We start from the raw sequence: 25,687 nt of genomic DNA, 5'->3' as shown, positions 1-25,687 counted from the left end.
CTCTCTCTCTCAAATAAACAAGTAAAGTCTTTGCGGGGGGGGGGGGGGGGGGAGGAGATACACAGCAAAGTTGTACCAATCTAATATATTTGTAACGCCTACTTGCAACACCTCCACAGAACACCTAAGTTTTAGGGGTGGGGATACAATATCACTAGAATACAAAGAATGAAACTAGGAAAGCTAAACTGGACTCTATTTAAGGCTCTGATCCCTGCCTATTCTAGAGAAATTTTTGACACTTTGATCTCTAAAAAGAAGGGATAAGATTAAGGACCACTAGGGGTGCCTGGATGGCTCAGTGAGTGAAGAGTCTGCCTTCGGCTCAAGTCATGACTCAAACCCATATGGAAGTCTCTGCTCAACAGGGAGCCTGCTTCTCCCTCTTCCTCTGCCCCTCCCCACTGCCTTGCCCACTTGTGCTATCTCAGATAAATAATATCTTTTTAAAAAATAAATTTCAGAAAACCATTCTATGATTTAATAGAGATCAATGTAGACTAATAAAATATTTTGTTTCGCAAAAAGTCTTTCAGTCAAGTTCACAGGCATAAGCAACCAGAAATAACTAATAACCTCTGCCTATCTATAACATGAAATTTTATATAATCACTAAAAATCTTGAAATATTTTAAACAAACTTCATGACCCAATGTTAAGTGGAAAAAATCAGAGTGTAAATAATTATAATTACTTTAAAAGAACCATATACTTTTGTGCAAAAGCCAAAAAATGGATGCTCGCTTCAGCAGTACATATACTAAAACTGGGAACAATACAGAGAAGATTAGCATGGTCCCTGCACAAGGATGACATGCAAATTCATGAAACATTCCACAAAACAGAACAAAAAAAGCCCCTCAAAATAGAAAGGAACATAAAAGAAAAGTAACAACGCATGGGAGTTACAGTAAAATTTGGCTGTCTTCTTTATACCTTCAGTTCTTTCAAGCTATCTACAACAGATATGGATCACTTTTATGAGAAGGTAGGAGTGATTTTTTTTTTTAAGATTTTATTTATTTATTTGACAGACAGATCACAAGTAGGCAAGAAAGGCAGGCAGAGAGAGGGGAGGAAGCAGGCTCCCTGCCGAGCAGAGAGCCCAATGTGGAACTTGATCCCAGGACTCTGGGATCATGACCTGAGCCGAAGGCAGAGGCTTTAACCCACTGAGCCACCCAGGTGTTTTTCTTTTTAAAATGTTTTTCTTTTTAAAATACTCTTCTGGGGAACACCTGGGTGGCTCAGTCCATTAAGCATCTACCTTCAGCTCAGGTCATGATCCCAGGGTTCTGGGATCAAGTCCCATATCAGGTTCCTTGCTCAGCGGGAAGCCCACTTCTCCCTCTGCCTGCCACTCACCCTGCTTGTGCTCACCCACTTTCTCTCTCTCCGTCTCTCTCTCCAACAAATAAATTCTTTAAAAATAAATAAATAAATAAAATAGTCTTCTAAAATCTCTATTTGCCCAATATTCTCACAACCATAGTTAGCATATTCCTATACTGATGTTCTAGATTAATTTTGTTTATTTATGCTTATTTATTATGCTCAATTTATTCAGTCTTTACACTCCCAAAATATATTATGCATAATCCTAGAAAACATGTATCTCACTGGCAAAACCCCACGTCTATCTTTCCGCCTAAACTGCAAATTACATGTAAGCAAGGATTTACATGTAATGTAAGTTACATGTAAGGCAGAGGAAGAGCGAGAACCAGGCTCCCCACTGGGATCAGGACCTGACCCAAAGGCAGTCCCTTAACTGACTGAGCCACCCAAACACTGCAGGACTGAATGCTTTTAGTCTCTGTATTTCCAATGCCTTGCATACATGAAAGAATTATCACAGATATACGTTAAAATATGTAACAGAAAATCACTACTGAAACACCCAATAATACTTGCCGCATACAGGTTCCACCAATGGATGCTAAAATTAGTGGGCAAAAGCTTGAGAACAGGTACTTACATAATTCCAAAGTATCTCCTCCAAGATATTTATTAGTTACACAGGAAAAAGTATTAACTATGCAGTAGAAAGTATTTGCTCAAAGAACATTAATTTTTCTGTTTGTATATTACAAGCAATGAGCTAAGAGAATTATCACCAAATTGAAAAGGTATGTTCCAGATAATCTAAACTTAAAATACAGAGTATGTGCTGCACATGTAAAAATAAACATTTTTTGGTGGGGGGAGACAGCGTTTGAGATACACAAAGCGAAAAAGTTCATTCGCCGGAATAACTGTTAACAGAGACGATTAATTAATGTTAACCACCCTCGTAACTACCCGCCAAGAGACATGTCTCCTTTGTTAAGACTCCTGGACAGAGAAAGCAAATGGTTTCTACTCCTCCTCAACAGGTTGGCAGAGCATAGAGACCTGATTTGCTATTGAAATACTTCAGTGAGAACGTCTTAAAAAGAGAGGGTATGAGGGTACCAATGAGGGGCTCTGTCGGTTCAACATCTGACTCTTGATTTCAGCTCAGGTCATAATCTCAGAGTTGTGAGATGAAGCTCCCATCCTAGGCTGTGGATTGAGCAAGGAGTCTGCTTGTCTCCCTCTCTCTGCCCCTCTGCCCATTAATGTGTGTGTATGCACGAGCGTGCTCGCTCTCTAAAACGAATAAATCTTAAAAAAAAAAAGAGGGACACGTAGGTGGCTCAGTCAGTCAAGCATCTGCTTTTGGCTCAGGTCATGATCCCAGGACCCTGGGATCCAGCCAGGCGTCCAGCTCCCTTCTCCTTCTGCCCCTTTCCCCTGCTTGTGCTCACTCGCTCTCTCAAATTAAAAACAAAAACAAAACAAACAAAACCTTTAAGAAAAAGCAAAAATTTTAAAAATAAAAAAATAAAAAGTGTATGTATGAAAAATTAAAAAGTAGGATGACTGGTCCTGGGGCTTGAACAAAAAAAAAAAAAGTCTACCAAAGATCATTTGAATGTAGAGCAGATATTACATAATAGGGAATTACGGAAAATTTTCTTAGATGTGATACTGCATGTTGCTACTGCATACTGAATGAAGCATTTGGTATCATGATGTCTGAAATTACTCTCAAACAGTTAAAAATATGTATATATGTATGTATGAATGCAGAGACAGAATGTTATTGGTTGAATTACATCCCCTCCTCAAAATCCCCATGTTGAAGTCCTAACCCTTAGCACCTTATTGGGGCATAGAGACATTCCAGATGTTGGTAGTTAAGATGAAGTCGTATGGAGTAGGAGGAGTCTATACTTCAATAGGATTAGTGTCCTCATAAAAAGGACAAATTTGGACACACATAAAGAATGGAGTCATACTGGCACAAGCTAAGGAACTACCAGAAACTAGGAGAGAGGCCTGGAACAGATTCTTCCCTAACACCATCAGAGGGAACAAGGCCCTACTAACACCTTGATCTCAGTCACCTGTTCTTCAGAACTCTAAGACAATAAATGACTATTTAAGCCACACAGTTGTGTTATGGCAGCCCTAGCAAACTAACAGAGAAACAAAATATTTTAAAATTATAACAAATTGGGAGGTGATGGGATTTTATTTATTTATTTGAGAGAACAAGAGAGCAAGGAGCATGAGCAGGGGGAAGCGCAGGGGGAGAGGGACAAGCAGACTCCCTGCGGAGCAGGCAGCCAGAGGCAGGGCTTGATCCCAGAACTCCAAGATCATGACCTGAGCCACAGTCAGATGTTTAACCAACTAAGCCACCCAGGCACCTCATAATTTCTCACTTTTAAGTATGATGTTAGCTGTGGAGGTTTTGTAGATGCACCGTATCAGACTGAGGATATCCCCACTGTGTCTGCTTTGCTGAACATATTATCACGAATAGATGTTGAATCTTGTCAGGAGCTTTTCTGCATGTATTAATATAATGCAGGATTTATTAATCTCTAAATAAAAATTTTCTTCATAACTCATATGATGTAATGAAGTAAATTAACTCATTTTTGAGTGCTAAACCAGGCTTGCATACCTGAAATAAACCCCACATCGTCATAATGTGTATAATTCTTTTTATTCACCATTAGATTCAACTGGTTATTCTGTTGAGAATGTCTACATTTATATTCATGAAAAATACTGACCTATAGTTTTCCTCCTGTATGATCTTTATGTGGTTTTGGTATTAGGGTAATACTGGCTTCAGAGAATGAATTAGGAAACATTTGCTATATGAGGTTTCTAGAGTAGTCAAACTCACAGAGACAGAAAACAGAACAGTGCTTGTCACAGGCTAAGGGAGGGAAGAACAGGGAGTTAACGTGTAATGGGTACAAAGTTTCCATTAGAGAAGCTGAAAGGGTTCTGGAGATAGATGGTTATAAAACATTGTTAACGTATTTAATGTCAAATAAGTGTATACTTAAAAATGTTAATTTCACTGGAAGAAAAAAAAATAAAGTTAAAATGGTCAATTTTATGTTAAGCATATTTTAACACCAAAACAAACAAAACTAGACCTGGAACCCAGCAAGTATTTAGTAAGTATGTGATGATCTAGTGACCTTAATAAATGCATACTGGAGGATTACTTTTTTTAAGATTTATTTATTTATTTATTTGACATGGCGAGAGGGAGAGAGCACAAGCAGGAGGAGCAGGAGGGGGAGAAGCAGGCTCCCTGCTGAGTACAGAGCCCAACATGGGGCTCAAACCCAACACCCTGGGATCATGACCTGCCCAAAGACAAAGGCTTAACCAACTGAGCCACCCAGGCACCCTGAAGGACTCTTTTTTAAATGCTATGAGGGAATGCTATGGGAAGAAACAAGAATTAATGACTGGGGGAGCACAGACGTAAAACAGAAAAGTTCTGGGCAAATTAATGTATGCAGGGATAAAAGAAGGAATATACAAACTGGAGAAAGGGGAAGAGGTGGATTCCAGGCAGAGGAAATAGCAATAGGATTAAAAGGTTTCTGTTTTAACTGAGACACAACTGACATATAACACTGTACTCGTTTTAGGTGCACCTGAGTTTTTAAAAATGGTTCACGGACAGGGTAGGTGTTAAGAGGGAGCAGCAGAGGAAGAAGCTGAAAACCTCTAAGTTCATATACTGGAACTGGAGTCTGAAATTCATGTTACACCAATCCAGACATGCTAAAAACATACTAAATCTATCAAATAGTGCAAGGAGCCTTACCTGGGGTCTATGGATATGTAAATAGGCAAAAGGACTTCAAAGACACCCCCTACCTCAAGCTGCAAAAATTCTAATATGAATATTTACATTTTTTCTGGGAAAAAAAAATACCCCATGGGGTCCAAAAAGTACAACACTAGTGTTGGAGACAATGATGACTCACCCCAGAAATATAAGTAAAAAAGTCTGAATTTTAGAAATGTGAATTATCCTATGAAAGGTAACACCGGGAAGAGGCCTGAAAACAATTCAGTCAACTATAATAATCCAGGAAGAAGATGAGCACATTTTTGTACTAAAATCTTTCACTAAATTTTTTACATTCTTCATAAAGTTTTATTAAAATCTGAAGTTCTGGGGTGCCTGGGTGGCTCAGTGGGTTAGGGCCTCTGCCTTCGGCCCAGGTCATGATCCCGGGGTCCTGGGATCGAGCCCCGCATCGGGCTCTCTGCTCCATGGGGAGCCTGCTTCCTCCTCTCTCTCTGCCTTGTCTCTCTGCCTACTTGTGATCTCTGTCTATCAAATAAATAAATAAAATCTTTAAAAAAAATAAAATAAAATCTGAAGTTCTGGGGGCGCCTGGGTGGCTCAGTCATTAAGCGTCTGCCTTCGGCTCAGGTTGTGATCCCAGAGTTCTGGCATGGAGCCCCGAACTGGGCTCCCTGCTCTGCAGAGAGTCTGCTTCTACCTCTCCCTCTCCTACTGCTTGTGTTCCCTCTCTCACTGTCTCTCTCTCTCTGTCAAATAAATAAAATAAAATCTTTAAAAAAGGGTCACCTGGGTGGCTCAGCCAGTTAAGCATCTGCTTTTGGCTCAGGTCATGATCTTAGGATCCTGGGATCGAGCCCCACCTTGGGCTCCCTGCTGAGCGGGGAGCATGCTTCTCCCTCTGCTGCTCCCCTTGCTTGTTCTCTCTCTCTCTCTCTCTGTCAAATAAAAAATCTTAAAAAAAAAAAAAATCTTTAAAAAAAAATCTTAAAAAAATAAAATAAAATAAAATCTGAAGTTTTTGCCTATACAAAACAAGATTCTAATGAACTGCCTTTCAGGGTCTACCTTACATAGTGTATTCAATGAGCTGCATAACACTTTACTATGCAGAAATGTATCCCATAAAAATTATCAAAAAGGGATAAATTCCCCTCATTACTCCTGCTAAAGAATGACTCCTCTGAGTGCCTGGGTGGCTCAGTCAGTTGAGCATCTGACTCTTGGTTTCAGCTCAGGTCATGGTCTCAGGGCCCTAGGATCGAGCCCCACACCAGGCTGCACACTCAGCATGGAGTCTGCTTGTCCCTCTCTCCCTCTGCTCCCCACTCCCATACACTCTTGCTCGCTCTCTAAAATAAATAAATAAAATTCTTTTTAAAAAAAGAATGACTCCTCATCACTTACTGAGAAACAACATCACACAAAAAAGCAAAATCCAGGGGCACCTGGTTGGCTCAGTCAGGGATGCCTGGGTGGTTCACCAGTTCCGTGTCCGACTTCGACTCATGATCTCAGGGTCCTGGGATTGACCCCCTCACTGGCCTCCCCACTCTGTGAAGGAGTCAGCTTGTCCCTCTCCCTCTGCCCCACCCCACTTGTGTACTCAATCTCTCTAAAAAATAAAAACTTAAAAACAAAAGCAAAAACCATGAGTGTTAATGTGAGTAAAACCACCATATTCATACACTAACAGTGCACATACTTTGACCAAGTAATTTCACTTCCCTAAATTTATCCCTACATGTATGTGATCATATGTGCATAAGGTTATTCAATGAAGCACCTTTTGCAATAACCAAAGAGTGGAAACCACACTTGTCTGTTAAGGAGAGGACTAGTTAAAGTAAACCATGAAATAAACGTACAATGCATATTACGCAACTATCATAAGGGAGGTAGTTCTACTTAGGATCTTCAAATATATTGTCAAGTCAAAAAAAGCAAAGTATATGGGGCACCTGGGTGGTTCAGTTGTTAAGTGTCTGCCTTCGGCTCAGGTCATGATCCTGGGGTCCTGGAATCGACCCCATATTAGGCTCCCTGCTTGGCGGGGAGCCTGCTTCTCCCTCTCCCACTCCCCCTGCTTGTGTTCCCTGTTTTGCTGTATCTCTATCAAATAAATAAATAAAATCTTTTTTAAAAATTATAAAACAGGCGACCCAGACTGCACGCCAGCACCCCCTGGCCGACAACTCTGCCACCATGGAGGACATGAACCAGTACAGCAACAGAGAGAAATTCGCAGAGGGATCCAAGATCAACGCAAGCAAGAATCAGCGGGATGATGGTAAAATATTTACTGGAGGCTTGAGCTGGGATACAAGCAAGAAAGATCTGACTGAGTATTTGTCTGGATTCGGGGAACTTGTGGACTGTACAATTAAAACAGATCCAGTGACTGGAAGATTAAGAGGATTTGGATTTGTGCTTTTCAAAGATGCTGCTAGTGTTAATAAGGTTTTGGAACTGAAAGAACACAAACTGGATGGCAAATTGATAGAACCCCAAAAGGGCCAAAGCTTTACAAAGGAAAGAACAGCCCAAAAAGGTTTTTTGTGGGCGGACTGAGCCCAGATACTTCTGAAGAACAAATTAAAGAATATTTTGGAGACTTTGGAGAGATTGAATATATTGAACTTCCCATGGATACAAAAACAAAAGAGAGAAGAGGATTTTGTTTTATCACATATACAGAGGAAGAGCCAGTAAAGAAATTGTTAGAAAGCAGATATCATCAAATTGGTTCTGGGAAGTGTGAAATCAAAGTTGCACATCCCAAAGAGGTATATAGGCAGCAAAAGCAGCAACAAAAAGGAGGAAGAGGTGCTGCAGCTGGTGGACGAGGTGGTACTAGGGGTCATGGACGAGGTCAGGGCCAAAAGTGGAACCAAAGATTTAATAAATATTATGACCAAGAATATGGTAATTACAATAGTGCCTATGGCAGTGATCAAAACTATAGTGGCTATGACGGCTATGATTATACTGGGTATAACTATGGAACTATGGATATGGAAAGGGATATGCAGACTACAGTGGCCAACAGAGCACTTACGGCAAGGCATCTCGAGGGGGTGGCAATCACCAAAACAATTACCAGCCATACTAAAGGAGGACGTTGGAGAAAACAGGAGGAAATTGCTAAAGTTAACCCATCTTGCAGGACGACACTGAAGATTGGTCTTCTGTTGATCTAAGATGATTATTTTGTAAAAGACTTTCTAATATACAAGACACAACTGTGTCCAACTGTATATAGCCACCAATTAGTTTTCTTCTTACTTCGTCTTTTGCTATCTGCGTTATGACTCGATGTGGATTTGTGTTATACAAATTTTATTTGTATGATTCCATGTTAAACCTCAAATGTTTCCTTATGTAAAAAAAAATTATAAAACAATGTACAGATTATTCGTGTGCATGTGAAAAGCAACAAAAAAGGTAACATCTACAGCATATAAATTTGCTACATATACCTCAAAATTACTTTGGAAAATTTTGTAACAAACTATTAATAGGGATAACTACTAGACAGATAAAAGGAGAAGACAACTGCAGGAAGAAGACAGATTCGCTATACATCCTCTTGTACCTTTTACCTTTTTTAACACATGCATACTGTACACAAATGAATGAGTGAATGCATAAAAACAAAATAACTTATAAAAATAACGCTACTAACTACAGTGTTAGAAACATGGTCAGACACAAAACTGGAAATATCTACTCTGGGCACAAAACAGATGTAAAAAATATAACTGGAAATGAGCACTATGGGCAGAAAACGTGGGTGAAAAATACTCTTTAATATCAACTACAATTTGAGTATAGGAAACATGAAGGAGGCATTGAGCAACACATTGGGATATGTGGGTGGGTTGGTGGGTGTGTGTGTTTATAAAATCTACCAAGAAATATTCTGCCAAATGCAGATTTAAAAGTTGAAAATCACTGCATTACTAAAACAAAAGTACACCAAAGTCCTTACCGGTAACCAATTCTAAACAGAGCTGTAGGGGCGCCTGAGTGGCTCAATTGGTTCGGCCTCTGCCTTCAGCTTAGGTCATGATCCTGGAGTCCTGGGATCAAGCCCCGCATCAGGCTCCCTGATCCTCAGGAAGCCTGCTTCTCCCTCTCCCTCTGCTGCTCCCTCACTGCTTGAGCTCTCTCTCTATCTCTCCAAATAAATAAATAAAATCTTTTAAAAATAAATAAATAAAAAAATAAACAGAGCTGTATGTAACAATGTAAGCACCACAAAACAATGTAATTTCTTAATTCCTGATGGGCAGATTTTCCTATTTAAGGCTCTTCTAGGTATGTAACTGTTTTAACTTTAGCTTTCTCCCAAAGACAATGAACCAAAAAGCCCTTCCGAGTTATATGATGAAATGCTCTGGGTTTTCCTGTAGAAGTGGAAAAAAACACTAAACTAGTATTCAGATGACCTGGAATCTGCCACTATGTGACTACAAATAAATTTAATCTCTTCAATCCTGTTTATCTTCCAATTAAAAGGTCTAGATTTAATGAACTCCAGAAATAAAACAATTCTATAATTTCAAGATTACATACAGAGCAGGTAAGAATTTTCCAAAGTTTTCTGCAGCTCGTTTTTAACCTAGTTTAACAACTAAACTGAAGGTTAAGAACAAATACCTAAATTGCGGATAAAAGCACTTAACAAAAAAATCATTCCCAAAGCAACAATCCTAAAGAGATGGTCCTGAATATTTTAAGTTTCTCAACAGCAAGATGAAATGACAAGCTGAAGGCTTTGAGTACCTCCTGATTTTGGAATAGTAGTTCTTAGTTTCTAGTTCTATAATCCATATTGGCCTAACAAGCTCCTCAGTATTTGGCATATACAGTGTCTTTAATTACCCTATGATGCATACTGTCTTAATTTGGTATTTCCCTCCAAAACAGTCTGGATCTCAAATATACAGTAGTTATTAAGGATACAATAAATTGAGACTTAATCAAATATTAAAAATGAAGTTTAAAAAATTACACTGGGGTGCCTGGGTGGCTCAGTGGGTTAAGCCTCTGCCTTCGGCTTGGGTCATGATCCCAGGGTCCTGGGATCGAGCCCTGCATTGGGCTCTCTGCTCGGCAGGGAGCCCGCCTCCCCCCCACCCCGCCTGCCTCTCTGCCTACTTGTGATTTGTCTGTCAAATAAATAAATAAAATCTTAAAAAAAAAAAAAAAAGATTTATGTATTTAGAGAGAGAGAGCAGGAGAGGAGAGGAAGAAGCAGGTTCCCCACTGAGCAGGGAGCCGGATGTGGCGCTCAATCCCAGGACCTCAGGATCATGACCTGAGCCTACGGCAGATGCTAAACCAACAAAGCCACCTAGGTGCCCCAAAGGCTTATAGATGTCTAACCACAAAGTAAAACTCTCTATAACTTTCTAACCAAAAAGCCAAAGTCCTAATCAACCATGAACAACAATCCACATTCCTGGATGGTTAAATCAACTGTTTGACCAATTGCTAAATGCATTAAATACAGCAAATATATATATTCAGGACTATAGGTTAGACAAAGCCTTCTTTAAATATGACACCAAAGGGTGCCTGGCTGGCTCAGTAGGCAGAGCATGCAACTCCTGATCTCCAGGTTGTGAGTTTGAGCCCCATGATGGGTGTAGATTACTTAAAAATAAAATCTTGAAAGAAAAAAAAAAGTTAGGACACCAAAAGCACAACCAACAAAAGAAAAAATAGACAAACTGGACATCACCAAAATTACTCTTGTGCTTCAATAACACCATCAAGAAAGTGAAAAGACAATCCACAGAATGAGAGAAAATTTCTTCAAATCATAGATCTGGTAAGGGACCTGTAGCATTTAGAATATACAGATAACTCTTACAACCCAGTAATAAAAAGACAACCCAATTTTTTAAACAGGCAAAGTATCTGAAAAGATATCTATCTCCTAGAGAGAGAGTGCATGCACAATACATATATACATTTCTTATTATAAATCACATTATCATTGCAGAAGGGGAAGCTCTGGATATGGAATGATTTCTCAGATGTATCGTTAGGTGGAAAAAGAACGGGGTCACACATACAAAAGGTAAACACCAAACTTTCAAACGTTTGGTTAGCAAAGGATACAATCAACAGAGTGAAAAGGCAACCTACAGAATGGGGAAAAGTATTTGAAAATCACATATCCAATAAAGGGTTAATTATCCAGAATGGATAAAAAAATCCTACAACTCAACAAAAAAAATCAAATAATCCAATTAAAATTGGGGCAAAGGACTCGAATAGACTTTTGTCTAAAGATGATATAAATGGCCAACGAACAAATGAAAAGATGCTCGATATCACTAATCATGAGATGAATGCAAATTAAAACCAAAATGAGGGAGGCACCTGGGTGGCTCAGGTTGCTTCCTTTTTTAAATATTTTATTTATTTATTCGAGAAGGAGGCGGGGAGAAAGAGAGAACGATCGCGCGCCAGTACAAGCAGACGGGAAGAGCAGAGGAAAAGGGAGAAGTGGACAACCCAGTGAGCAAGGAGCCCAACACAGAGCTCAATCCCAGGACCCCAGGATCATGACCTGAGCTAAAGGCTGACACTTAACCGAATGAACCACCCACGTGCCCCTCGCTCAGATTATTATCTCAGGGTCCTAGGACTGATCCCTATGTTGGGCTCCCTGCTCAGGGAGTCTGCTTCTTCTCCCTCTGCCCCTCCCTGCTGCTCATGCACTAAGCTCTCACTCTCAAATAAGATCTTTAAAAAAAAAAAAAACAACACAGAATGAGGTATCACCTCACACCTATTAGAATGACTACTATCAAAAAAAAAAAAAAATAGAATGACTACTATCAAAAAAACAGGAAGTAAGGGGTGCCTGGGTGGCTCAGGTGGTTGAGCATTTGCCTTCAGCTCAGGTCATGATCTCAGGGTCCTGGGATCAAGTCCCACATAGCACTCTCTGGCCAGCAGGGACCCTGCATTCCCCCCACCCCCTTCCTGCCTCTCTACCTACTTATGATCTCTTACTCTCTGTCAAATAAATAAATAAAATCTCTAAGAAAAGAAAAAAGAAATAAGTGTTAATGAGAATGTGAAGAAATTGAACCCATTTACACTGTTAGTAGGACTGTAAAATGGTATTATCACCATGGAAAATGGGATGGAGGCTCCTCAAAAAATTAAAAAGAGACTACCGGGGCACCTGGGTGGCTCAGTGGGTTAAGCTGCTGCCTTCAGCTCAGGTCATGATCTCAGGGTCCTGGAATCGAGCTCCGCATCAGGCTCTTTGCTCAGCGGGGAGCCTGCTTCTCTCTCTCTCTCTCTCTCTTCCTGCCTCTCTGCCTACTTGTGATCTTTCTCTGTCAAATAAATAAATAAAATCTTTAAAAAAATAAAAATAAAAAATAAAAATAGACTACCATGTGATCCAGAAATCCCACTTCTGAGTATATATCCAAAAGAACTGAACGCGGGATCTTGAACAGATTGGACACCCATTCTCATAGCAGCACTATTCACAACAGCCAAAAGGTAGATAAGCAATGGATGAATGGATAAACATAATGTGGAATATACATACACGGGAATATTCTGCAGCTGTCAAAGGAAGGAAATCCTGTCACATGCTACAACATGGATGAACTTTGCAGACTTTATGGTAAGTGTAATATGCCAGCCACAAAAAGAAATAATGCATGATTTCAATCATTATGAGGTATCTAAACTAATCAAACTCACAGAAACATAAGTAGAACAGTGACTGCCAGGAGAAGGAGGAGGGAGAAATGGAAAGTTGTTCCACAAGTAGAGTTTCAATTTTGCAAGATGAAAAATTTCTCAAATCTGTGGCACAAATGAATGTACTTAATACTATTGAACTATACACTTAAAAAATGGTTAAGATGATAAATTCTTTTACAATTTAAAAAAAGGTCACAAGTTTTTACAAAAGGAAAATAATACATACATACATACATACATATATACATTGGGTGAGTGAGAATGGGAGTGGAAGGCCTAGAGACTTAAGTATTCTTTCAATGTGGTTTTATCTTTTAAACCATATAAATATTTGATATATAAAAAATTAAATCAGGGCGCTTGGGTGGCTCAGTTGTTGAGCATCTGCCTTCAGCTCAGGCCATGATCCCACGGTCCTGGGATCAAGTCCCACATCAGGCTCCCTGCTCGGCAGGAAGCCTGCTTCTCCCTCTCTCACTAGCCCTGCTTGTGTTTCCTCTCTCACTGGGTCTCTCTCTGTCAAATAAATAAATAAAATCTTCAAAAAATAAAAAAAATTAAATCAAGTCTGGGTGGTTCAGTCAGTTAAGAGTCTGCCTTCGGCTCAGGTCATGATCCCGTAGTCCTGGGATTGAACCCCACATCCCCAGGACCCCAAGTCCCGTTCCCAGTCCCCACAGCCCCACCTCAGGCTTCATGCTCAGCAGGGAGTCTGCTTCTCCCTCTTCCCCTCCTCCTGCTCTTTCTGTCACTTACACCCTCAAATAAATAAAAACTTTAAAAATATATATACAAAAAAAATTAAAAATTAAATCAAGAAGAATAAAGGACGGGGCGCCTGGGTGGCTCAGTCATTAAGTGTCTGCCTTCGGCTCAAGTCATGATCCCAGGGTCCTGGGATAGAGCCCGCATTGGGCTCCCTGCTTGGTGGGAAGCCTGCTTCTCCCTCTCTCACTCCCTCACTCCCCATGCTTGTGTTCCTTCTCTCGCTGTCAAGTAAATAGACAAAATCTTTAGAAAAATAAAAAATAAAAAATTCCATACCCCAATAATGAATGCAAACAAAGTCAAACTAATCAAAACTAATAAAACCAGGGGAGCCTGGGTAGCATAATGAGTTAAGTATCTGTCTTCAGCTTAGGTCACGATCTCAAGATCCTGGGACTGAGCCCTGCAGGGGGCTCTTAGCAGAGAGACTACTTGTCCCTCTCCCCCTGCCCCTACCCTCCTTTCCCCCGCTTATGTGCACGCTCTCTCTCAGATAAATAAAATCTTCATTAAAAAAAAAAAAAATCAGGGGCGCCTGGGTGGCTCAGTGGGTTAAAGCCTCTGCCTTCTGCTCGGGTCATGATGCCAGGGTCCTGGGATCGAGCCCCACATCGGGCTCTGCTCAGTGGGAAGCCTGTTTCCTCCTCTCTCTCTGCCTGCCTCTCTGCCTACTTGTGATCTCTGTCAAATAAATAAATAAATAAAATCTTAAAAAAAAAAAAAATCAAACTGACCAAGTAGAAAAGAAGTGTTATGGGGCACCTGGGTGGCTCAGTCAGTTAAGCATCTGCCTTCTGCTCAGGTCATAAGCCCTGCATCGGGGTCCCTGCTCAGAAGAGAGTCTGCTTCTCTCTCTCCCTCTACCCCTCCCCCTGCTCACTCTCTCAGATAAATAAATAAATAATCTTTTTTTCCTAAGTGTTACTTTAAGTAACTCTGAACACAGTTCTCTACCTGTTCCTCTTTAGTAGGATACATTCTAAGGAAAATGAGGACTGAAATCACCTATACTCAGTAGGGCTGCTAGTAATAATACTGGCACTGTAAATTTGACTCTACTTTCCCAATAATAACGTTAACTGTGATTTGAATTTCAAAGAATATGAAAAAAAAGAAGCCAATATGAGGTGGATGGGAGAGGGCACCTGGGTGGCTCAGTCAGTTAAGCCTCCAGCTCTTGATTTCAGCTCAGCTCATGATCTGAGGGTAAGGAGACCGAGGCCCATACTGCACTCCACACCCAGCTTAAGATTCTTTCAGGGTGCCTGGGTGGCTCAGTCACTTAAGAGTCTGCCTTCGGGGAATGCCTGGGTAGCTCAGTCAGTTAAGTGTCTGCCTTTGGCCCAGGTCATGATCCCAGGGTTGTGGGATCAAGTCCCGCCTCAGGCTCCCCGCTTGGTGGGAAGCCTACTTCTCCCTCTGCCTGCTTGTGCGCTCTCTCTCTCTGACAAAGGAATAAATTTAAAAAAAAGAGTCTGCCTCCAGCTCAAGTTGTGATCTCAGGGTCCTGGGATCAAGCCTGGCTTCAGGCTCTCTGCTCAGCAGAGAGCCTGCTTCTCCCTTTTCCTCTACCCATGCATGGCTCTCTCTCTCTCTCTAATAAAAAAATCTTTAAAAAAAAAAAAAAAAAGATTCCCTCTCTCTCCCTCTGCCCCTTGCCCATGTTCATACACACAGCTCACTCTCTCTCCCCATCTCTTACCTCTCTTAAAAATAAATAAATAAAAATACAATACCAATGTAGGGGAGGGGCACTTGACTAGCTCAGTCAGTGGCGCATGCAATTCTTGATCTCTGGGTTGTAAGCTTGAGCCCCATGTTAGATGTACAAATTACTTAAAACTAAAATCTTAAAAAATAATTAAATAAAAAAAGAGGGGCACCTGTGTGGTACAGCTGCTTAAGCATCCAACTCCTGGTTTTGGCTCACTGTGATCTCAAAGTCATGGGTGCAAAGCACAGAGTCTGCTGAAGTTTCTCTCCCTCTGCTCCTCCCCACCTGGCACACGCTCTTTCTCTCTCATTAAATAAATAAATAAATAAATCTCTAAAAAATAAGTTAAATTAAAATAAAACACCAATAGGGGCACGTGGGTGGCTCAGTGGGTTAAGTCTCTGCCTTCGGCTCAGGTCATGATCTCAGGGTCCTGGGATCCAGCCCCCCACATCAGCTCTCGCTCAGAGGGGAGCCTGCTTCCTCCTCTCTCTCCGCCTGCCTCTCTGCCTACTTGTGATCTCTGTCTGTCAAATAAATAAATAAATAAAATCTTTGAAAAAAAATAAAATAAAACACCAATATAAACTGATGATTTTTGAAAACACATTTCCTAGCTTTGTCCACTGAAAATTCTAATTGCGTAACATACTAAAAAAAGTAAAATCTGTTGAGTATGTAATAATATCCTCCAAAATAAGAGAAAACAAAACTAGTGGCCTTTACACTTAAAAATGTCAGTTATCGGGCTGCCTGGGTGGCTCAGTTGGTTAAGCCTCGCCTTTGGCTCAGGTCATGATCCCAAGATCCTGGGATCAAGTCCTGCATCCTTACTCAGCAGGGAGCCTGCTGCTCCCTCTGCCTGCTCCTCATGCTTGTGCTCTCTCCTGCTCTCTCTCTTTGACAAATAAATAACATCTTTAAAAAAAAAAAAAAGTCATTCATGAAAAGAAAAAACGCCAAATAACTGGTCCTGATTAAAGACTAAAGAGATTTGAGGGATCCCTTGGTAGCTTGTAAGTTAACCCTCTGGTTTTGGCTCAGGTCATGATTCCAGTATCCTGAGATCAAGCCCTGTATTGGGCTCTCTGCTCAGTGAAGAGCCTGCTTCCTCCTCTCCCTCGGCCAGCCGCTACCCCTGCATGTGCTCTCTTCTCAAATAAATTAATAAAATATATATTTCTTTTAAATCTAGAGGGGCACCTGGGTGGCTCGGTCACTTAAACATCAGCCTTCGGCTCAGGTCATGATCCCATGGTCCTGGGATAGAGCCCTGCTTGGTGGGAAGCCTGCTTCTCCCTCTCCAACTCCTCCCACTTGTGTTTCCTCTCTCGCTGTCTCTCTCTGTCAAATAAATAAAAATCTTTTTTTAAAAATCTAGATTAAATCCTGAATTTTTTTAAAAAGGCACAAAATCTCTGAAGGACATTGCTCAGACAACTGGAGAAATCTGAAGCCTAATATAAGATAATGCATCAATGTTAAGCATGTAGAATTTGTTAACACTGTGGGTATTTAAGAGAATGGTATTCTGGGGCGCCTGGATGGCTCAGTCGGTTAAGCATCTGACTCAGGAGGGGCTTGATTAAATTTGGGCCAAGTATGTTTGACACAGACACTTCACAGGTGATGATAGGGAGTTCTTAACTCTGGTCTTGACCTCAAGGTCATGAGTTCAAGCCCCACATTGGGCTTTAAAAAAAAAAAAAGAGAGAAAATGATGTTTTTAGGTGAAAAGGTGCATAACATCTGTGAACAGCATGGGAGAAAATAGGAATAAAGGGAAGGAGAGAAAAACAAATGTGACAAAATGTTAATAAGTGAATAGTGATGAAAGCTATATTGGAGTTTTTTGTACTTTAATTGAATACTCTGTAAATCTGTATTTATTTCAAAATTTAAGGGGTTTTTTTGTTTGTTTTTTACAATTTTATTTACTTATTTGACAGAGAGAGAGAGAGAGCACAAGCAGTGGAAGCAGCAGGCAGAAGGGGAGAAGCAGGCTCCCTGCTGACGGGAAGCCAGACAAGGGGTTCAATCCCAGGACACGGGGATCATGACCTGAGCTGAAGGCAGAAGCTTAACGACTGAACCACCCCGGCGCCCCTCAAAATTTAAAAGTTTTGGGCACCTGGGTGGCTCAATCAGTTAAGGGTCTGCCTTCAGCTCAAGTCATAATCCCAGGGTTTTGGGATGGAGTCCCGCATTGGGCTCCCTGCTCATTGGGGAGTCTGCTACTCCCTCTCCCCCTCTGCCACACTTGTGTTCTCTCTCTCCCAAAAACAAATAAATAAAATCTTTAAATTATTAAAAAGAAAAAAACCTAAAAAGCTTAAAACAGGGACGCCTGGGTGGCTCAGTTGGTTAAGCGGCTGCCTTCGGCTCAGGTCATGATCCCAGCGTCCTGGGATCGAGTCCCACATCGGGCTCCTTGCTCAGCAGGGAGCCTGCTTCTCCCTCTGCCTCTGCCTGCCACTCTGCCTGTGCTCGCTCGCTCTCCCTCTCTCTCTCTCTGACAAATAAATAAAATATTAAAAAAAAAACTTATTAAAAAAAAAAAGCTTAAAACATGAAAAGGGGGAAGCTCTTTTTTTTTTTAAGATTTTATTTATTTGTCAGAGAGATAGAGAGAATATAGGCAGGCAGAGTGGCAGGCAGAGGGAGAAGCAGGCTCCCCGAGGAGCAAGGAGCCCGATGTGGGACCCGATCCCAGGACACTGGGACCACGACCTGAGCCGAAGGCAGCCGCTTAACCGACTGAGCCACCCAGGCATCCCGGGGAAGCTCTTTTTTACAGAAAACAGCTATTAAGTGTAAACAACAGAGTTAGAAAACCCCAATAAAATAAATGACTAGGCCAACAATAATCAACCATTAGGTAAAAGGGGAAAGTGTACTTTTCCAATGAAGAAATCTGGTGGACACCACACTAAACAAGGAAACTTAATATGGTAAACAATGGGGCAAACTAATAGCTTACTTATGGATCCTCAATAGAAGAACCAGACATTCTGTTGTTCCTGATGTAAGGCAACATAAATCCATCACCTATGAAGTATCTGTGCCAAACATATCTGACCCAAATTTAATAAAGCCTCTCTAGACTTAACTTCCACCTTACAGGAATTAAAGAAACAAATTAAATGACATTTTAAGCATTCAATCAGAAAATTCTAAATGTGGAACATTCTTTAAAAAGTCAGTACCGGGGTGCCTGGTTGGCTCAGTGGGTTGAGCCTCTGCCTTTGGCTCAGGTCGTAATCTCAGGGTCCTGGGGTCGAGCCCCACATCGGACTCTCTGCTCAGCCGGGAGCCTGTGTCCCCCTCTCTCTGCCTGCCTCTCTGCCTACTTGTGACCTCTCTCTGTGTCAAATAAATAGATAAAATCTTAAAAAATAATAAAATAAAATAAAAAGTCAATGCGAGGGGCACCTGGGTGGCTCAGTCAGTTAAGCGGCTGCCTTCAGCTCAGCTCATGATCCCATGGTCCTGGGACTGAGCTCCACATAGGCTTCCCGCTCATAGAGGAGCCTCCTTCTCCCTCTCCCTCCCCTCTCCCCTCAGCTCATGCTTGCTCACTCTCTCTCAAACAATTAAATGAAATCTCTTAAAAAAAAAAAAAAAGACAGAAAGAAAAGAAATAAATAATAAAAATTTAAAAATAAGAAGTCAGGGGTGCCTGGGTGGCTCAGTGGGTTAAGCCTCTGCCTTCAGCTCAGGTCATGATCTCAGGGTCCTGGGATCGAGCCCCGTATAGGGCTCTCTGCTCAGCAGGGAGTCTGCTTCTCCCTCTCTGTCTGCCTGCCTCTCTGCCTACTTGTGATCTTTCTCTCTCTGTCAAATAAATAAATAAAATCTTTAAAAATAATAATAATAAAAAATTAAAAAATAAAATAAAAATAAGAAGTCAGTGCCAGATACTTAATGCTAATTACTTTAGTCATAATAATGGTACTGTGTTTTTAATATTGCCTTAGGTAGAGTCTGGTTTGAAATAAAAATGTATCAAGTGTAGAAGAATGGCATTATTTTAAAGAGATGCATCCTGAGGTATTTAGGGGACAAACAGCATGATACATGCATTTTTTTTTTAAAGATTTTTTTTTTTACTTATTTATTTGACAGACAGAGATCACAAGTAGGCAGAGAAGCAGGTTCCCTGCTGAGCAGAGAGCCCGATGCAGGGCTCGATCCCAGAACCCTGGGATCATGACCTGAGCTGAAGGCAGAGGCTTTAACCCACTGAGCCACACAGGTGCCCCTGCAATTTTTTTTTTAAGATTTTATTTAATTTACTTGACAGAGAGAGAGAGAAAGATCACAAGTAGGCAGAGAGGCAGGCAGAGAGAGAGGGGGAAGCAGACTCTCTGTGAGCAGAGAGCCCGATGCAGGGCTCGATCCCAGGATGCTAAGATCATAACCTAAGCCGAAGGCAGAGCCTTAATCCACTGAGCCACTCAGGCACCCCTGATATATGCAATTTAATTTCAATTGACTGTTGAGAGGGGAGTGAAAAAGGGCTAAAGCAGAACAGTTAAATGTTAATAATAGGTAAATCGAAATGGAAGGTAATAGGTGTTCATTCTCTCAACTTTTCTGGATGTTTACAATTTCCCATAATATACAAAGATGGGGGAAAATTTATTAGAATATTCCACATACAAAAAAGGGGAAACTGCTCCTTAAAAGTATCTTACTAAATGGGACAGTGAATAGAGCAGGTGCCCATAACAAACTCAGCCAGCACTTACCATCCAAGGACCTACTCAAAATGGGTAAGACATAGTGCCAAGTACTACAGGACACAAAGTAACAGAAGGCAGTCACACAGACCCTAGGTTAACTGGAGAGAGGAGTTACAAAGTCACTGAAGACCTCATTAATATGATAAGATTTACCTGGATTTTGAGGAACAGATAGGATACGAACGGTCTGAGAGTGGGGAGGCAAGCAAAAAGGTCTTAAGTAAAGGCCAAGGAGCAGAAATAAACCAGATCTGTGGGAAAACGAATCCCAGTAGTCATGAGGAAAATTTTCATAGAAAACTCACTCTATCTATGCCTAGACTTTATAAATACAAAAATATAAGGCAATAAAGCAGCTGCCTTCAAAGAGTTCACAAAGGAGTGGAGAAGATACACAATCAAAATACATCAAACAGATATCACAAAATGCTTTAATAACAGAGAAAGGAAACAGTTCAGCAGAGGAATGAGACTGTAAGTCTTTAACAAAGATATCTGAGTTAAACTTTAAAAACTGAAAAGGAGGAGGGGAGGCAAAATAGGTAAAGGGGATCAAAGGTAGGAACTTCCAGTTCTAGGGCACCTGGTTGGCTCAGCTGGTTGCACCACTGCCTTCAGCTCAGGTTGTGATCCTGGAATCCCAGGATCAAGTCCCACATCAGGCTCCCAGCTCTGCGGGGAGTCTGCTTCTCCCTCTGACCTTTCCTCTCTCACTCTCTCAAATAAATAAATGAAATCTTTAAAAAAAAAAAAAAAAGGAAACTTCCAGTTATAAAAAAATAAGTCAGTCATGGGGATATAAGGTACAACATCGTGACTATAGTTAATAATACTATATTGCATATATGAAAGATGCTGAGAGTAGATCTTAAGTTATCACAAGAAAAAAAATTGGTGGGGTGCCTGGGTAGCTCAGCGGGTTAAAGCCTCTGCCTTCAGCTCAGGTCATGATCCCAGGGTGCTGGGATCGAGCCCCGCATCGGGCTCTCTGCTCAACAAGGAGCCTGCTTCCTGCCCGCCGCCCCCTCCCCATGCCTCTCTGCCTACTTGTGATCTCTGTCAAATAAATAAATAAAATCTTTAAGATATAAACTACACTAATTGATCATTTTACAATATATACAAATTGTATATATTTTACAATATATACAAATATATAAACAATATGCAATATATACAAATATTACAATATATACAAATACCTCGAACTAATATGTTACATTTCAATTATACCTCAAAAAAAAAACACCTGAAAAATGAATTAGCCAATTAAAGTCACAGAAAGAAAAAATGCCAAAATTTAATAAATGCTTACTACGTTATCACTTTCTTTCACCTATGAAATAACTATTAAAATAATTACCATTTTTACATACAAGGAAACTGAAGTTCGGAGTTTAATTAACTGATATAAATAAAATATAAAAAATATAAAAAAGCTGGCTAGGGGAGCCTGGGTGGCTCAGGTCATAATCCCCGGGTTCTGGCATCAAGCCCCTTGCAGGGCTCCCTGCTCAGTGGGGAGCCTGCTTCTCCCTCTCCCTCTGCTGCTCTCCCTGCTTGTGCTCACACGAGCTCTCTCCCTCTGTCGAATAAATAAATTCAATTTTAAAAAAATAAAATAAAATAAAGGCTGGCTAGTGGTGAACCCGGCCCTCAAACCTAAGCCTGTCTGCTGCTGAAAGCCATGCCCTTTCCAATACTAACCAGGCTCTGAGAATTTATAAGCACTCAAATTATGAATATAAGGTACAACACAAACATTATGAAGTCAGTCCCCCAACAGAAAATACTACATAAAATGTTCAAGGACCAGAAAGGAAGAGAGTAATGCAGGTAAGACTTTTCCAACATACTTAAGAGCTTCTGTGTCTAAGACCAATGTTAATGTAAGTCTTTTGCAATGGGGACAGAAATGTTATTAACCAGAGTGTGTTCAAGGAGAAAAGGTTTTAACTTATGTCACTGTCAAAGACAAAGATCAAATATCTTTCAGCATTAAAACTATGGTCTGGCAACTTACTTGTCACACAACACATTACAGCAACAGAGAAACTTTCACCATTCCACACACAAACACACACAGACACACACAAATCCAGATATAACACCTCTCACAAGCAAAAGTTTCAACAAACAGGGGCGCCTGGGTGGCTCAGTGGGTTAAGCCTCTGCCTTCAGTTCAGGTCGTGATCTCAGGGTTTGGGGATGGAGCCCTGCATCAGGCTCTCTGCTCAGCAGAGAGTCTGCTTCACCCACTCTCTCTTTGCCTGCCTCTCTGCCTACTTGTGGTGTCTCTCTCTCTCTGTCAAATAAATAAAATCTTTAAAAAAAGAAATGTTTCAACAAATAAAATCTTGGAATGTTTGACAGAAAACTAAGGAAAATCCAGAATTTTACAACAAATCTGAAATGCCTAAACAAGTGTTAAGTTTATGAATTTAAGTAAATTTACTTTGATAATGAAGATTTCTAATCTGCAGACTACAAATACTACTTTATCTAAAAACAGTCACAAAGGTCCTAATTTTTTGCTAAGCAATCTCAAAAGGACTCCGTATGCATATTTGTAAGTGAAAGACTTTCACTAGTATTTCTGTCAATATATATGTTGTAGTTTTAAAACTTTACTATGGGGGTACCTGGATGGCTCAGCAAGTTAAGCTTCTGCCTTCTACTCCCTGCTCAGTGGGGAGTGAGCTTCTCCCTCTACCCCCAACCCCCACTTCATGCGCGCTCTCTCGCTCTCTCTCTCAAATAAATAAAATCTTTAGAAAGAAAGCAAGCATGCTTTATTATGATTTTACTTCCTTATTCAGAAATATGAACAGTCTGAATGTGGGCAATAAATAACATGTTTTTCCCAAAGTAATGTGAAAAATGTGGACATTACTTAGCAAAGAGAACTATGAATAAGCACCTTAAGTGGTTAGTAAAAGTGTAATTAAAGCCGTAGGTCAAGATACAACTGTGATGGCAAAATCTGACCTTTTAATATTTTTCACCAACCAAAGAATGCAAGTTAAGTCATCAACATCATAGATAGGAATTTATTTGTAACTAACTCATTGTGATGTAAGGCCAACTTCCTACCAATACTCTTACCACTAGTACAGAAAGATAAAATTTTTCTGTAAATTTCAATAAAATATGCTAAATATGTAACTTCAAACTTCTGCACAAACTCAAATCGATACAGTATTTCATCTTTTAGGCAAAGAGACCATTAAAAAGGGCAAAAAGTATCTTATGGTGATTAAAAAATGGTGTCAAATGCAATTAAGATTAGGAAAAGAAAAATGCCACCATGGGAACCATTAACATGCTTCCTTTTAACTAACAGTCTCTAAAAGTTTTGTTTGAATTAACTAGACCTGCCACCGCATCACGCTCAAAGGCAAAAAATACTGCGTGCACCAGATTTCCAAGCGCTCTCAAGAGATATTCGCCGGGCTTTTTTGTTCATACTCGAACGTCTTCCTAAATTCCTGAACAGTTAACGTAATGTCATATGTGCATAAATTACTTGAAAACATTGACAGGCTTTCTACAAGTAACTTTTATGATCTGATTTAAACTGATCCAATTACGGAATTCCCTATCGACCCACCTTCCTCTTTCCACGGAAGGGCCACTAACCACAAGGGTTACAACAACCTAGTATCAATATTTATTTTCTTTTCTAAAAAAAATAATAATAAAGTTTTCTAAGATCCTAAAACATCTGGTTATCAGAAAGCAATTTAAAACCGGAGGTGTGGAGGGAGTTGTTGAAGGGACACTGACAGATAGCATGATCTAAAGCAACCAAAACAGGAATGTAACTTTTCCAAAGGAGGAGGGTTTTTGCTTGTCAAACTGTGGACTCATCCCTGTTACAAACACCAATTTCAAGCCACGATAATATCAAGGCTAAACCTGCCGCTGTTTCACAGGTTTCGCATTCACTTCCCGAGACCCCTTGAACCAACCAAAGCCACGTACCATTCAACTCTCGGCTCAACCCCTTCCACTCCCGCCCCAAATCTGTTTAACGCGTTTCCCTTCTCCAAACTTTACGTCTTATCCGTGGCCTACACTACCTACGTCTTCTTGTCGCCACCGGTTCCTAGTCAGGAGCCTTAGTCCTACCCTGCCCTCCTTCCCCGCTCTGCCTCAAGCCTCCAGCTCCCTCCCCTAAAGCTCGAACTAGCCTCAAAGGGCCCTCCCGACGACGATCCTCCCTGTTCTCTCAACCTGTCCCCAGGCGCCCCTCCAGGCCCCCAAAGCACGCAACGGCCGAGCTTGAAAATGGCGGAAAGTGCCGCCGCCTGCTGCAGGCGAAGGGTCCCCTGCCGCCGCTGCACTCACCCTCCGGCGCTGAGCAGAGCTCCTAATGAATAGTGAGCGAAGAGTTTGTCTTCACTGTTGAGAACGTCTCTCCCGCCTGGCCTTTTCCCTCCACCCGTCTCAATCCCTCTCTTCCAAAGGAGCAGCCGCCATCTTCCCCTACGAGCCACCGAGCGCACGCCCTGGCGTCATCACGCACCGTCCATCGTTACACGTCATGCGCGCCTGGCGTTTAGCTCCGTCGGCCTCAATCTGCGCAGGAGCTTAGGTGAGGGGCGGGACTCGGCCAGATACCCCGAACCGCCTGACTGCGAGCTTTCTTTGTTCCCGCTGAGAGGAAATCGGCGCAGCAGGTTGGAGGCCAGGGCGGTTTGCCGCGCTTTCTTCACACTGTGAGCTAAATTTAATGCTCTCAGAAACACCCCATTTTAAAGTTTGAGTAAGAAATTTGCTCAGGTGGGGCGCGTGGGTGGCTCAGTGGGTTAAGCCTCTGCCTTCAGCTCAGGTCATGATCCCAGGCTCCTGGGATCGAGCCCCGCATCGGGCTCTCTGCTCAGCGGGGAGCCTGTTTCCCCTGCTCTCTCTGCCTGTCTCTCTGCCTACCTGTGATCTCTCTCTCTGTCAAATAAATAAAAATAAGATCTTAAAAAAAAAATTGCTCAGGGGGTGCCTGGGTGGCTCGGCCGGTTGAGCGGCTGCCTTCAGCTCGGACCATGACCGGATCCGGGTTGTCCTGGGATGGACCCCGCCTGGGGCTCCCCGCTCAGCGGGAGCCGACTTTTCCTTTTCTCTCTGCCTGCCGCTCTGTCCGCTTGTGCTGTCACTCTGTCAAATAAATAAGTAGATTATCTCTAAAAGAAAGAAATTTTTTTCCGGGGTCGATGTGGCACTTACGGTATGTGGCCAAGACACCCCCCCGCCCCCAAGCAATGAAATTGTGGGCAAGGCACTTGGCTTTGCCGAGTCTATGAAATTGAGGCTTCTGCCTGACCGTATTTTGAGCTTTTATTTTGGGGGGTTTTTGTTTTGTTTTGTTTTCGTATTTTGAGCTTTTATTTTTTTTTAAGGTTTTATTTATTTATTTATTTGACAGAGAGAGAGATCACAGTAGACAGGCAGGCAGAGAGAGAGAGGGAAGCAGGCTCCCTGCTGAGCGGAGAGCCTGATGCGGGGGCTTGATCCCAGGACTCTGGGATCATGACCTGAAACGAAGGCAGCGGCTTA

The 25,687-nt window shown here is 41.4% G+C and overlaps 1 protein-coding gene and 1 pseudogene across 5 annotated transcripts in view; one reads left to right on the top strand and one right to left on the bottom strand.

Annotated features, from left to right (window-relative positions):
- WDR33 (WD repeat domain 33) overlaps window positions 1–24,653 on the bottom strand; it is a 122,109-nt gene extending 97,456 nt beyond the window's left edge. For 3 of the 4 annotated variants that reach the window (XR_013966538.1, XM_080798362.1, XM_080798363.1), the window contains exon 1: window positions 24,485–24,640. The gene's annotated coding sequence lies outside the window, so the exon portion shown is untranslated. Of the gene's footprint in view, window positions 1–24,484 lie in introns of all 4 variants that reach the window. The other variant, XM_080798364.1, reaches the window with a different exon arrangement.
- Window positions 7,364–8,331, top strand: LOC308340473 (heterogeneous nuclear ribonucleoprotein D-like; annotated as a pseudogene). Its single transcript has one exon. The product of its transcript is annotated as a heterogeneous nuclear ribonucleoprotein D-like (transcript).
- Window positions 24,654–25,687: the final 1,034 nt, after the last annotated feature.

Source organism: Martes martes, assembly GCF_963455335.1.
Source record: "Martes martes genome assembly, chromosome: 3".
Lineage (NCBI taxonomy): Eukaryota > Metazoa > Chordata > Mammalia > Carnivora > Mustelidae > Martes > Martes martes.
This window is presented reverse-complemented; position numbering and strand designations above follow the sequence as displayed.